Here is a 15,528-nt window from a genome sequence, read left to right on the forward strand (position 1 = left end):
CAAGAATGAACAAATGGGTGAACAGATATGACACAGAAGACCATCCGTCACATGAACAGAAATTTTTAGGGTGAGGTAATGTAGACTGGAAGATGATGACCACCACTAGAGAGAGTACTTTCATTTAAATTATAGGAGCAGCGCCTGGGTGGCTCAGTCAGTTAAGCATCTGACTTTTGATTTCAGTTCAGCTTATGATCTCAGGATCGCGGGATTGAGCACCTACATCAGGCTCCACGCTCAGTGGGGAGCCTGCTTGAGATTCTCCCCCTCTCCTTCTCCCTCTCCCTCTGCCCCCCTCAAATAATAAATAAATAAATCTTTTTTTAAAATTATAGGAAACAGTAGTTACCAAGGTACACGCACATCGAAAACATGCGTAAGTACAAAGAGCGAGCCTTAAAAGGAAGCCTGCCTGATACAAAGTAAAGAAGAAGAGATTTTTTTGTCCCTGGTGGAAATAGGTATGGGGATAGAGACAGAGATACTGAGAGAGAGAAAAGAAGAGAGGTATAATAAAGAACTCAAAGAGCAGTTGCCTGACAGATTTATAATGGAGAGGGATTTCTTATAAGCAATTGTTTTTAGATTTTTTACTTGAGCGACTTTCTCTTGCAACTAAACAACTCCTAATAGAAATGGCCACCAATGGGATGTAGGCTCAATGAGCGTAGGAATTTTTGTCTATTTTATTCACACCAGCTAGAGCCTGGTGCTAAACAGGGGGCTCAGCAGAGGCATACCTAAAGCTACAAAGTTGGAGGTCTGGCTCAAGCAATCAGATGACTTTGTAATCTCCTTGAGCTGCACCCTACGTTGAAGAGGTTTCTGACTAATAGGGCAGGTGCCCCGGGATAGCTTCCCTCTGTCCTTCCCAATCTGCTCTCCATCCTGCTCTCTGCCTTGAGAGCCTGATTTCTATAAACGCTATCAATGTCTTCCTTGTCCTTTACTGTCCACTGGGTTTGGCTCATGAAGACCTTTGCCAGAAGATCAGAGAGAAAATTAAGAGAGGCCAGGGTATTTCTTTCCGTTTCTCCCTCCCTGCCAATTTGCCTCGAGCTGGATGGCTTCCTCAACCAAAAGAAACCATCTCTACAAAACTCTCACCTTCCGGGTCCCAGTAAGGACCTTCTCATCTCCCTTCAGGCCAAGCAGTAGTAACATCTTTATAGGTATCAGCACTAAAGTCTTCGGTTCCTGAAGTACCTTTTATGGTTCCCCTATATAATACCCACATCTTTATAAATAGTACCCTTATTGATCCCTCCTTAAATCATGCTAATTCAAGAGCATCAGCTGTTTCCTGTGGGGCCCTAACTAATTCAAAACAGCTCTTTTCAAAAATAGTCCCTCTAATGTGCACCGTGGCCTCGAAAAATTACAGTTCATTGAAAATGGATTTTCACTAGAAATCATCTAAGGAGCAAAGGAGACAAAATATTCATACCAGAAAAGCATTACATTTTACCTACAGAATTCTTCTGTAGATGTTTCTGATTGCTACAGGAAAGGCAAACCAGTGACATATTTTTGCGAATATATCCTTCTGCATGCATGATCAATCTACCAATAACATACGATTCCAAAAAACCACAGACTTACAGACCCGGGAAAGTTGTAAAAATCTATAATAACCCAGTTTGTTCTTGGCCTGGAGCTAATGGTGACATTTTTTTCTTCCTGTGTTTGTAATGAATGTATGGTGTCAGGGAAAAGTGGGCGAACCTCAGAAATAATTCCCCCGGAATTACTTGGTTTTGTACAGACGAAAATTAGTCTGATTATTTCATAATCTTACTTCGATGTATTTTAAATGAATAGAACCTTAATCTTGGGTTCTATATCCCAAGGAACTTGGATTCTTTTAAAAAAAAACAGAAGAGGATTTGCAAAATGTGAGCAATACCATTTCCTGGAAAATCTCACAGAGCATTGGATTTGCCCTCTGCACATGGCAGAGGCTGTTCGATCTAGGCCAAAGAGCAAAGTTAGGTTGACCAGGACCTGAACTACAGCTAGAGGCTGAAGCAAGGATAACATTTATCTTGTTCATCGTTATGGTAAGTGCCATAGAGAAGACAATACATATTTGTTGGAAGAATTAATGATAAGTCACCACACATCACAGTAAGAGGACATGGACGAGGGAAAACATGAAAAGCATGGGGCATCCCTTCCCTAATTCTATTTAGGCCAGAAGAGATCTTTGGCTACGCCTGGGGGATTGGATTGCTGGAGTCTAGTTTAACTTCACATGTAATTATCTACATACTAGCATGGCCAGCACTAAATAAAAGAAACCAATATCAGGGCCTCTGCCTTCACAGAGAGTATAGGATTATTGTAGCTCTTCATCTTGGTTTTTGCTTTAGTTTTCTTTTATGGCCACGAGGTACTTTCAAAAACTATGTGACAAGCGTAATGGCCAGGGTTTCCACGTCTTCTATTTGTACCTCAAGCTACCCATTCCTTCAAAATGGGACCCAGGGGACTTGTCAAACCTATCTGATGCCTTCCTTGGTTCTACTGATAGCTTCTTTACTTTTTGGACTCCATCTAAAAAGTGAATGTGTAGGGGCGCCTGGGTGGCTCAATCAGTTAGGCATATGACTCTTGATCTTGGCTCAGGTCATGATCTCAGGGTCATGGGACTGAGACTCGTGCCGGACTCCGCACTCAGCGGGGAGTCTGAGTCTCTCTCTATCTCCCTCTGCCAGCCAGCCTCACCCTGTCCGTGCACTCTCTCAAATAAATAAATGAATCTTTTTAAATAAATAAATAAATAAATAAAAATAAAAAGTAAATGTGTGGGGACACCTGGCGGGCTCAGTCTGTGGAGTGTGTGACTCGTGATCTCAGGGTTGTAAGTTCAAGCCCCACGCTGGGTGTAGAGACTACTTAAAAACAAAATCTTAAAAAACAACAACGAAGTGAATGTGTGACGAACACACCTAAAATAGAGAGCAAAGAGGAGGCACTGGGAAAAGTGCGTATTCTCCCAGCAGGGAAGGAGAGATGAAATTGTGTCAACAACAACAAGGGGAGACGAAGCCTAGCACACCAGCACTGTGACTGGGGACCAGAGAGGCTTCGGTTCTGCCAAGGGCCTTGGCGGCCTTCTCAGCCAAAGCGCATTTCAAAGGTGGTAATTTCAAAAAACCTTTTTGAAAGGCTGGAGCTGTGGCAGACTGCTAGGGACAGTGGAAAGTTGGCTTTAACCTTGGTACTGAGCCAAAATTTCCTCTTCTGTTTCTGTCTCAATCTTTGAAAGGCAGAATAGCCAAACACCCACACCAATGTCACTTCTGCCATCCCTGAACAATGCCCATAATATTAAAAAGGCACATTGTTCGTTCAGATTTATCATTAACATATCAGTATTTGTTTCTAAATATATAAATAATCTATAACCTGAAAGGAAACTCTACTCTATGAGATTTATAATACTGAAATCCTATCAGTCCACCGAAGTATAAATATGTGATTATGAGAGTAAAATGTAATATAATTTTTTAAAGATTTATTCACTGTATTTCACCTAATAGTTCAGCATCCATAAACTGAGCTACCCTCAAAATGGGATATTTCATACAATCATTACTTTTGCCCATTGGCTGTTTTTTTCGTTAAAAGTCTTGAAAACACAGAAGAATCATGGATACCTGAAGAAGGTAACACATGTGGATCTGGGGGACAGACAGATTTCCACAGGTAAGAGCTGAGGAAGTGCTGTCACTTGTTCCGAGCCCACTAAGATCAAGATCTCCAACCTGACAGGGCTCCTGACTGGCTTACTCCATAGAGCACGTGACTCTTGATCTGGGGGTTGTGAGTTCAAGCCCCACCTTGGGTGCAGAGCTTACTTAAAAAAATAATAATAACAATAAGATAATTGTTTATAAATACCTGGTGTGGGCGCCTGGGTGGCTCAGTGGGTGAAGTGTCTGCCGTTGGCTCAGATCACAATCCCGAGGTCCTGGGATCGAATCCCGTATCGGGCTCTCTGCTCAGCAGGGAGTGTGCTTCTCCCTCTGCTTCTCGCTCCCCCTCTCTCTCTGTCAAATAAAGAAGTAAAATCATTTTAGAAATAAATAAATAAATATACCTGATGCTAAATAAAGTTTCATTAAAACAAAGATTTCCAACTTGAGGAAGAGGAGGCTGAGAGGGTATGGGGTGATGGTCCTGCATTTATTCTTTGGTGACCTAGGCTAGTCTCTCTCCCCTTGGGAACGGTCTGATCTGGAATTTTAATGTCCCTTCCCATACAGACCCAGGGATCCAGGAGAGTAGCATCTTTCTTCTTTCACAGGTGACAGATGCCAGCAAACTACGGGACATTTATTGTTACGGAGCTGAACTAAGTCTATCACTATTGCAGAAATAAGAACAAGATCATTAGGGGCGCCTGGGTGGCACAGCGGTTAAGCGTCTGCCTTCAGCTCAGGGCGTGATCCCGGCTTTATGGGATCAAGCCCCATATCAGGCTCTTCCGCTATGAGCCTGCTTCTTCCTCTCCCACTCCCTCTGCTTGTGTTCCCTCTCTCGCTGGCTGTCTCTATCTCTGTCAAATAAATAAATAAAATCTTCAAAAAAAAAAAAAAAAGATCATTAAATTAGGAGAAACTAAACTCTGATTTGCAAATCTCTTTAATTAAAAATGTATTTGGGGCACCTGGGTGGCTCAGTCAGGTGAGTGTCCAACTCTTAATCTCAGCTCAGGTCCTGATCTCAAGGTTCGGAGTTCAAGCCCCACATTGGGCTCCCAGTCAGTAGAGCACACATTTCCTGATCTTGGGGTCAAGAGTTGGAGCCCACAATGGGGGTAGAGCTTACTTAAATATATATATATATATAAAATATAGATGAAAATGTGCCACGCTGGTACCTTTAGGTTGAAACACTGAAGAGGCATGATATTAATAAGTGAACCAATCCTTCCTAAAACATTGCACAACCTTCAGGAGTAATTAGAATGCCACAGCCTTTGAAAATAAACCCTCATCCTCCATTTAGGATAGTGAGCTGTTCAACTCAGAGCCCTCTCAGGGCCACAATATGGGGAATAAGGAGACTCTGGGAAATGGACTTCCTCTGCTTCAACCAGAACATCCCTTTATCCCCACTTCCATTCATTTCATATATTCATATATATGTGTGTGTCTATATATACATATATATATATATATATATATATGTATATATAGACATAGACATAGACCTAGACACACAATTTCTTTCTTATTCCAAGACTTAAAATACAGGTAGGGTGTATCTACATCACATGTCTCCTGACATGGCGTCCTGTGAAGAACGTAGTTATTTACTTCCGTGGTATTCCTGACAGAAATGCAAACCTGTTCTATTCGTGGGAAAACAAGAAGCAAACCCTAACAGAGGGACATTCACAAATGTGCTGGAGTTGGTTCACGCACACAGCTCTGCGAGCTGACCATACACGGTTCTTTCCAACGGCACATTCAGCAACATCACGTTGGTAGCTTGATGTCAGCCATGGTGGGAGTATTGACACCATGGAAATCGGCAAAGGCTACACAGCAGGACTTTTCCAGACAGACATCTATTAAACATTCACCTGCTCACTGCTGGATATTCTGCAAAATAATTGCCTTGCACTCTGAAAATGCCAGTGTCATGAAAGACAAGTAATGCTGAGAAATGTTCCAAAAGAAACACAAGAGCTAAGTGCATGCATAACCACAGATGGGTCCCTGGGCAGGAAAGACATTTGATTCTCCACGTTATTATTGAAATAATTTATAAAACTGGAATATGAATTGGAGATTAGATGAAACTTAAATGTATTTCCTAAGAATAAGAACTTTTTTGCATAACGATGGTGTAATTATCAAAATTGGGGAATATAATACAATATTGTTAATGGCAAAAGGAGTAGAATGTATTGAGCATGCTCTCAAATGGTTCAGGAAAAATTCTACTTAGAAATAGAGACAGAGAGGGGAGCCTGGGTGGCTCAGCTGGTTAAGGTCTGCATTCGGCTCAGGTCATGATCCCACGGTCCTGGAATCAAGCTCTCCATCAGTCTCCCTGCCCAGTGGTGAGTCTGCTTCTCTCTCTGCCTCTGCCCTCTCTCTCCACGCTCGTACTCTCTCTCTCTAATAAATAAATTCTAAAAAAAAAAAGAAGAAGAAGAAAGAGAGACAGAAAAAATGATAAAAAACAAAGTGGCAAGAAGTTTCCAGTTGGTGCATGAGGATAAAGGTATACAGAAATCTTAATACTCTCCCTGGAATGAATCATAAATTTGTTACACATATTGTTTCCACTTTTTATTTTGAGAAAAGTTCAAACTTGGTGAAGGGCAACCTATTCAACCTTGCCGATCCTCAAAGAAATACACGGTAAAGTCACACTTTACACCATGAAAATAATAGAACCACTTAAAATGTTGACACCCAAGGCTGGCAAGTGAGGTGGAAATGTTTGGTGCATTTTAAATTGCCACAAACACTTTGGAAAGCAATCTAGCAACATCTCAAAAGCTGCCTAAACATTCATAACCCTTTGACTAAGCAGGCCTTCTTCTCAAATTTGAGTCTGCTCTGTAGTGCAAAAATTACAAACCAGCACCACTGCCCTACAGAAACACAATTAATTAAGTAGGAGCACTTGGGTGGCTCAGTCGGTTGAGCATCCGACTCTTGATTTCAGCTGAGGTCATGATCTCAGGGTCATGGGATCAAGCCCCGTGTCGGGCTCCACGCTAAGTGGGGAGTCTGCCTGACCCTCTCCCTCTGCTCCTTCCCCTGCTTGTGCTCTCTATATATACATAAAAATAAATAAATAAAATATTTTTCAAAAAAAGAAATACAATTGAGTAAACCTTGGCACAGAAATCCATGAAAAATTGTAATTATTAGGACTACATACCAACATGAAAAAATTATTTTTCTGTGAAAAAATCATAATATAAAATAATCTATAACTACAAAATCATTTAAAATGTACCTGAGAACAAATATTGGAAGGGGCACAGAACAATGAAAGCAGTTGCCCCATTAGTGTGGTGCAACTGAGGGAGAGATATTTTCCACTTGAAACATCTTTTAACTTATGATTTATAGTTAAATGGTCATAAATATCATAACTTTCAACTTGTTCTTTAAGGTTAAAAATACTGCAACATTTAGGGGAACTGGGGTGGCTCAGATGGTTAAGTGTCTGCCTTTGGCTCAGGTCATGATCCAGGGTCCTGGGATCGATTCCCCATCTGGCTCCTGGCTCAGTGGGGAGTCTGCTTCTCCCTCTCCCTCTCCCCCTGCTCATGCTCTCTCTTTCTACAAAAAATACTGCAACATTTAACTGAACCAGTTCAGTCCGGGGCGGGATTTGAACTCATGACACTGACTCTACCATGCCATCTTCCCATGGCCTGCAGCTGCATTGCCAAAATAGCGAAGTGTGGATCTTTTGGGACCACCGACAGGGCTCTTCCTCTTTTTTTTTTTTTGACACCCTTCCTCTGAATGTCACTCATCTCAGGTGCATGCCCTTTGCTCTCCAACAGGTAAGGAAAGCATGTATCGCACATAGGTACTCCCCACAAAACATGAGATGTCACATTTCCACTCTTAAGAGGATTCACATTTTCAAAATAATCAGAAAGTGTTAACAGAATACAGCCAAACACGCAGGCTCATGCGAGATGCTGTAGGCTTCAAAATACAGTGACAAGGAAAAGAAGGCACGACAAAGTCATTGCTCAGAACAAATTTCAAAGGTACCTGGTGGGGCGGCGGGGAGAGACGGTGGGAGAGGCTTTCCTACGAGACGCCCTGAAATGATGTTCCAGGAGCAGCCAGCATCACCTGGCGCTCCTGTTCTGAGACAGCGTGTCTCACACAGACTCCACACATGTGCTATTTTTCTTCCTCCATTCCCCTGTCAGCTCAGGCACCCACAAATGTGATATCACTCTTCATTCTGAGTTTTTCTTTCTACCAGTCACTTGTTCATAAATTTCCCTCACCGCATCACTGAAATCTGTCGCAACATTCCTGATAAATTCCTCATGCCCTTACCTCCCATCATCCATAATATTATCTTCTTCTTTTCTAGGAATGTGCATGATATTCAGCTCCGAAGACACCAGCCAGTGGTTTCTCACTGTTCATCTTACACGTGCAGGGGGGAGAAAAATTCGGCTCTCCAACTAATTGGATCATCTCCATGCATTTTTAAGAAAGGGTGCAAAATGGTCAAGCTTGCTTTCAAGAAGTCTTCAAGGCATTTCTTCAACGGTTTTTCTGAACTCCGTTGCTCTGCTCACTCTCTCTCTCTCTCATTAGCTCTCATTTCTTCCCCTGCAAAGCTGAAGAGTGAGGGTCGGGGAGAGAGGATGTGGGACAGGCTGCTTTGACAAGTGCAATTGAAAAGGAGACGTTCGTTGTAGCCATAAACAAGCTGTTTTGGAAGCTTTCCCTCTGAAACGTTTCCGTAACACAGAGAACACTTAATGCAATCATATAGCTTATAGTAAATGTGTAACAAGTGTGGGCATAAATACTGCTCTTTTTACTCTCTGGCTATGCATAATGTGAGCTGGCACAGAAGAGAAACAGAGACCCGACCATCTGAGTGAAGAAATACCCTTTCCGCCATGGGACTGGCCAGTGCAGAAGCTGGCCAAGTCTCTCCTGGTCACCCAAGAGGAGCTGACCATAAGATGGGGCATCACATCATCATCTGTGCTGTCTCCTTCATCCTAACACCCTCCTTCCTTTCGCTGCTCACTTCTAGTGGAGGTTGTCATTTGGGTGTAATCCACACCCCATTTGAAAACCAAAGGATTCTCCAGCTACTGAGACTACTGATGGTAGATAGCCCTCTGCTTTCAGAGCCCCTTTGGGGATTGGTTCAGCTAGAAAGAGTCCCCTATCCAAGATTTTCCCTGCTACCCATCCAGTAACTGCCCCACATAGGAGTATAATGGCCCTGTACACTCACACCGCATCTTAGGACAACTCTGAAGGACCACCCCAAGTTCAGAGCTCCATGTGGGGTTGACTGGGAAATCAGGTGAGATTGCATTGCAGGCCAACTTCTCCCTCTGCCCAAGCCTGCTTTCATCCTCTCCCTGCATGTGATAAATACCCTGCATGCTCATCTGTCTTTTATCTTGATTCCCGGGGAATTAAACCTGCAACACTACCGTAGGTGTTTCAAGAAGAGAGATTTCATACACGGAATTAAGCTACCAAAGTGTTGAGTACTCCGAGAAGTAAAGAGGGGAAGGTGGGGTTTATTCCTCAGGTCAGGAAGAAGCTTCTCCTGACCAGGTAGATTCCAAGCACTGTGTTGACTAGTCTAGGGAAGAGATCACATATGGAGCCATTGATGAAATGAGCCAACCCCCAATTAACTGTGTGATTCTCTGCAACTCTTCTCCAAGACTCAGATGGCCTCTGCCTAAGACAAACAGTGAAATTAAGTAAGGATGTGATAGGAATCATCCTTCCCACCATCTTTCAAAATTTTCATGGTGACACCAATATTTACAGTTGCCCTGCTTTGGGTTTATTCTCCTGGTAGAGGGGAAAAGTCCCAGGAGTTTTCACTTGGCCATGCCTACCATAATGGCAGTCAACGCTATGAATACAGGAGTCAAAGTAGGGATTCTGCCAGATGCTGAGAATATCTATCCCAGCCATAATTCCAGAACTTGGGAAATAACCACAGTCTCAGCTTGAAACTCCATTCGTCACCTGACCTCTGGCTATCATCTGATTGGTAAGCTACAGCAACACCTGACAATTCCAGGATGACATGAGCCTCTAATGGGCAATCCTTAATGAGACTCTCTTTCCCATTCCCCAGTCCCTGAGCACTCTGACAAATGGCTCCACATCCCCTGGAGGAAAGTTCTGAGGCATATTTGTAGCATACGCTTAGGACAATGTCACAGGGATCCTCCTTCCAGGAGACCCAATACCTGTTTATTCAAGGTGCTCTGTTTCTGTGACCTGGCTCGGGTCTGAGGACGGGGCCAGAAGCAATGATCCTCATTGTGATTATTTAAGTCAGGCCTCTTTACTCGACCTAGATATCCCACCCCCGAATCATACAGATCCTACACTACTTCGGTAGGTGTTGTGGGTACTCTAGGGCACCCCTCAAAAATCCACCCCCTTCTTTTAAGACCGAAGCACTCATTCCCCCTTGTTATTGAGGGCTGACAGCCAACCGTTCTCAACTGACTCCCTCTTTGAGGCTTGTCTGGGCCTGAAGAAGAGCCTTGCCGAAGATCAGGTCCTCTTTGAGGAACAGTCTGGATCTAATGACTGGCCACTGCAGAGGCACGAAGTCCAGGCAACGTTGCCCCAAATCAGAGCCGTCTGCAGCTCCACAGAATGAGCTTCGGAGCTTGCCGTAGGATTAGTTGAAGCCTCTGTTGTGACCATGTCACAACTCAGCTTTTCCCTCCGCCTAATCCTGCTTCCTTCTCTCCCCCATGGGTGTCAATCCCAGCAGCAGTCCTCGGTAAAATTTCACAGCGCACATCTTGCCTCAGAATTTGGTCCTGAGGAAGCCGAACTGTGACAATGGACTGGTAACTTTTTTCAGTTAGGGACGCAGAAATCCATGAGCCATCCCCAGAGTTCCCTACACAACAAAACGTCCTCATTGCCACTCCGGCTCTGCTGCCCCTAACAGTAATTGGACCCATTTTGTCTCTAGTGGTTCAACGTCTCCCCTTGGCCTTTACCATTCTGCATTTCCATCCTCCCCGGTGAAATGAGGAAGTCCAGCTCAACGGGAGCCTCTCCCACCATCACTGCGAATCTAAAGAAGGCAGCTCTGATGAAGGGTTCAAGTCCCATCGCCATGCATTCCTCAGTGCCTTGAGAAGGGAGGAGGTCATTTTCATCTTGCCGGCGGATACAGCGGGAGAAGTAGGGGAATGGACACACCCAATAAATTCACTCCAACGTTCTCATTTTTCTGAGTTCTTGAGTTCCTTCAGGCTACTTCTGGCATCTCAAACTTAGAGGTCACTCCTGTGTGAGATCTTAGTCAACCATCCCAGCCATTTCCGGTAATACATGGAACCAAATCTGTCTGGACTGTCCAGACTGTTGAGTTTCCGGATGAAGCAAAAACTATTTATTAATAGGTAGAGGTAGCCAATGCTACCTTTCACCTTCTCTGGTCTCGTACCTTTCGAACTCATTCTCATACAGACTTCCCAGACTATCATGGGTACAATTTAGCAGGAAGCTTGCTGTTTACCGATGTTTAAGCTATCTCTTCCCCGCTCTGCCTTTGAATTTGTCCCTTACTGAGCGTAATATGGCAGGAGTCCAGTTATGAGTCTGGATTGAATGGAAGGTGGTGGCCATGGGTTTTAATGAAACTTGGCATCCCCTGGTAAGGTTATTTCCTCCAAAGAGGTTGACACAGGATCTTCGCAGAAGAGAAGAGTCACATCCACCCTGAGACAAGTGCCCGGGAGTTTCTGCCCAGGTCCGTATTCACAACTCAGTGGTTCTCCCTCTGAACGCAAAGTTGAGTCTCACATTTCTTCTCTCCCCACTGCCCAGCGGACACTCACATATACAGACACAGCACATTTATACTTTCATGGAATTTTGCCTTAAGCTTGTCATTAGGTACCATCCTTTTTCATCTCTCATTGTCATCAAGATTTACTCAAGGTAAAAATCACAAGAGAGATAACCCTGGATTCTATAGCATGTGGGTTCATCCTGCCATGAAGCAGTTAAAGTTGAGTGACCAGAGTCCAGGGACAGATGCCAGGTTTCCCACATTGACCTTGGTCTGCTTTATTCATCCATGTAAAGAGAGTCTAATTATTGGCATACATAGCTCACTTTCCTAAGTCCTTGTATGTGTACAACTGTGTTACCAAAAAAAAAAAAAAGGCAAGAGCTCTTCTAGGGCTTACAGAGCTGATATATTAACGGTGAGTAAGAACATTACATCTTTTGTAAATGGTAATAAAGCTCCAAATCCAAGCCCTAAATCCTAGTAACTTGCCTGAAGTCACACATTTAGAAGAGCCGGGTTCTACACTCAGATTTGCCTCTGCCTAACTCCCATCGTGGTCTCTGTCTGGACAGAGGAGAAAGTACATCATGCTTGCATTCAAAACAAAGGTAGAGGAAAACAAATCCCAAAACACAGAAATAATAAAGGTAGAAATCCCCATTTAGTTTCTGTTTAAAAAGCAAGAATCAGGGGCACCCGGCTGGCTCAGTCAGTGGAGCGGGCAACTCTTCATCTCAGATTTGTGAGTTCAATCCCCACGCTGGGTGTAGAGATGACTTAAAAATAAAAATTATAGGGGTGCCTGGGTGGCTCAGTCGTTTAAATGGCCAGCTCTTGAATTGGGCTCCGGTCATGATCTCGGGGTCCTGGGATCGAGCCCCACATCGGGCTTCGCACTCAGTGGGGAGTCTGCTTGAGGATTCTCTCTCTCCCTCCCCCTCTGCCCCTCCCCCTGCTCACTCGCGCGTGCTCTCTCTCTCTCTCTCAAATGAATAAATCAATCCATAAAATAAAATTTTTAAAAATAAAATGAAAAGCAAGCATCAGCACTTGGGAGGCAGCATGAAGTAGGGAGTTACAGATGACTGTTCATTCTCTAAGGAGCACATAAAATCAAACCCCATAGGTCAGCACCCCAAGACTTGATCATTAACCCAGCAGGATCTGGCTCCTCATCTGAATGTAAAACCCAAGGACTCCAGAACCTGAGCATCTTTATACACAAAGCATCATGCTTTGGGAATTCAGCATGTGTTTGTGGTTAAGATATTTCTCTGCCATGAATGTTATTTATTCTTCTGATTACTCAATTTCCTTAGATTCCACTTATAGGATTTAAAAAGAAAGAGGCAGATCTTCAACAAAGCATCCATTTCATTATTGCAACTTGCAAGGGGGTAATTCTTGTCCATGCCATTGCTGGAAGTTGGGAATTCATTCTTAGTTTGTAATAGGAAAAAAAAATCCCCTAGCCTAATGCAAAACAAAATCATGTAAAAGAAGACAGAGTTCTTGCCTCCCCCAACTCATTTGCAATTCTAATGTTCACTCATATTTTAGGCACTGATGTATGATGAAGCTGCTTATTTTCCGGAGTCAAATGTGGCATGATTATTTTTTTCCCTTCTCTCTTCTTCAGTCTCTCGGGGGCACTTAAAATCAAACAGTCTAGTTCACCATCAACTTAACTCTAACACTTTCTTTGCAATGATTGCAAGATTTTCTCGAAATTAAAATTTACTCTAACAGCAAGGCACTTCTCACTGGTTTTTTTTTTTTTCCGGTTTTAACAGTGTTAAGATATTAACAAGTTCAATGAATACAATGGGTACATTTCTGTCTCATTTGTCTGAAGTATAACAAAAAGGATAAGTTAAGTAAAGTCTTGGAAAATCCCAACTCCCAACTTCGATAAATAGAATCTGTTACTGTAGGGCTGGTTATTACAGATAGTATGTTTAAAGACTGTTTGCCTAGAAAATGTATAATTGAAGATGCTAAGAATATCAGACACTCAAAATCTATCAAGGAAATATACGCATTACTAAATTTTTATTGGTGCCTTAGAGATCCCTAATGATACAGCAAACACTGTGGCCTTGTATTGAAAGCATCTTGCCAAGTAATCTTGAAGTAATGGGGCTAATGCCGTGCTGTCTGAAGAATGTCATAAAAGGACCCTCTGCCACTTCTTTTCGATAAGTAGTGAACAGGTCCCCAGCAATCCTGTGGCCCAGACGTAGCAGAAATACAATCCAAGCCGTGCCTTCTTGTCGAACAGGTAAGGAAAAGAAAAACAAACAGAATTGTCTAGCACAGGGGTGGCTCTTTACTGCAATCTCCAGATAGTATACCAGACCTGTACACAAAATGAGCCTTTCATGAGATGAACTAAATAATGTACCTGGGATCCGAAAAAGTTACAGTAAATGTGTATTGTTTATAGATGTAAGAATTGAGAATCCTGGTTCACCTAGTTAAGTAAATGAACACGAGCAGATTAACTCTAGCAAAGTCACTCCAATCCAAGGTATATGCTAAAAGTCACATCAGTGTTTATGTCATCAGACAGCAGTTTCAGGGGCACCTGGGTGGCTCCATCAGTTTAGCGTCTGCCTTTGGTTCAGATCATGATCCCAAGTCCTGGGATCGAGCCCCATATCGAGCCCCATATTGAGCCCCACATCCAGCTCCCTGCTCAGCAGGGAGTCTGCTTCTCCCTTTCCCTCTGCTCCCCCCCTCTTGTGTGCTTGCACTCACTCTCACGCTCTCGCTCTCTCTCTCAAATAAGTAAAATCTTAAAAAAAAAAGAAAGTATTTTTAATGACATAGTACTCTGTAACTTAATTAGGTCCTCCTTAAATTAACTCCAAAAGAAGGAGCCAGAAAGCACGTGGTTTTTTTTTTAAGTGATCTCTACATACAATGTGGGGCTTGAACCTACAAGCCCGAGATCAAGAGTCATACACTCGACCAACTGAGCCAGCCAGGTGCCTCACAAAGCATGTGATTTGCACATGGATGTGTTATACAGTCAATTGAGTCACTCACTTTCTCCTCTTCTGGGAAGCATGTACAAAAGCCTTTACTAGAGGAGCCTGGCTGGCTCTGTCGGAAGAACGTATAACTCTTGATCTCGGGGTCCTGAGTACAAGCCCCATGCTGGGTATAGAGATTACTTAATAAATCTTTAAAAAAAAATTTTTTTAAGGCTTTACTGAATTCCATAGAATGGCAACTCATTACTCCTGTTATTCTTTCACTTAGAGGCACCTTGTCTAATACCATATACATAGAAAAGACCAGGAAAATTGCAGTATTATTCAGTTTTTATATACTGCTTTTATCTTATCATATAATTTACTCTTTTCACTAAAATCCTGGAGTGAAAACAGACATTAAGACATTGGGAAATGAAATGTCTCATTCTGAATCTTGCTATTGAGAATGTAAAATGCAGGGGGCGCCTGGGTGGCTCAGTCGTTAAGGGTCTGCCTTCGGCTCAGGGCGTGATCCCGGAGTCCTGGGATCGAGCCCCACATCAGGCTCCTCCACTGGGAGCCTGCTTCTTCCTCTCCCACTCCCCCTGCTGTGTTCCCTCTCTCGCTGGCTGTCTCTCTCTGTCAAATAAATAAATATAATCTTTAAAAAGAAAAAAAGAGAGAATGCAAAATGCAGAAGAAACAAGCTTTATGAAAGATGGAGGTTTCCCATTCTAATTCTTTGTTTCATTTATTTTTTTGTTGGTTTTCCATAATTCTTTAAACATTTTTTTGAATGTTCATATTCTTAGAAACTGACATTTCAGACTTCTGACCTCCAAAACCGTAAGATAACAAATCTGTGTTGTGTTAAGCCCTTAAATTTATGTTAATTTGTTACACCCAGTAAGAGGTAACTCAACAAAAGGTCTCAGCCTCTTCCATGAGAAGCTTTGAAGTTGGCATGGCCTTTCAGAGTTGTCCCAAGTTGGGC

The 15,528-nt window shown here is 42.9% G+C and overlaps 1 long non-coding RNA gene across 2 annotated transcripts in view; it reads right to left on the reverse strand.

Moving 5' to 3' along the window:
- LOC123001826 (uncharacterized) overlaps nucleotides 1-15,528 on the reverse strand; it is a 186,753-nt gene that overhangs the window by 79,804 nt on the left and 91,421 nt on the right. For both annotated transcript variants that reach the window (XR_008958904.1, XR_008958903.1), the window contains exon 3: nucleotides 3,910-4,058. This is a non-coding gene — a long non-coding RNA (uncharacterized LOC123001826). The remainder of the gene's footprint in view (nucleotides 1-3,909; nucleotides 4,059-15,528) is intronic.

Source organism: Ursus arctos, chromosome X (assembly GCF_023065955.2).
Source record: "Ursus arctos isolate Adak ecotype North America chromosome X, UrsArc2.0, whole genome shotgun sequence".
NCBI lineage: Eukaryota > Metazoa > Chordata > Mammalia > Carnivora > Ursidae > Ursus > Ursus arctos.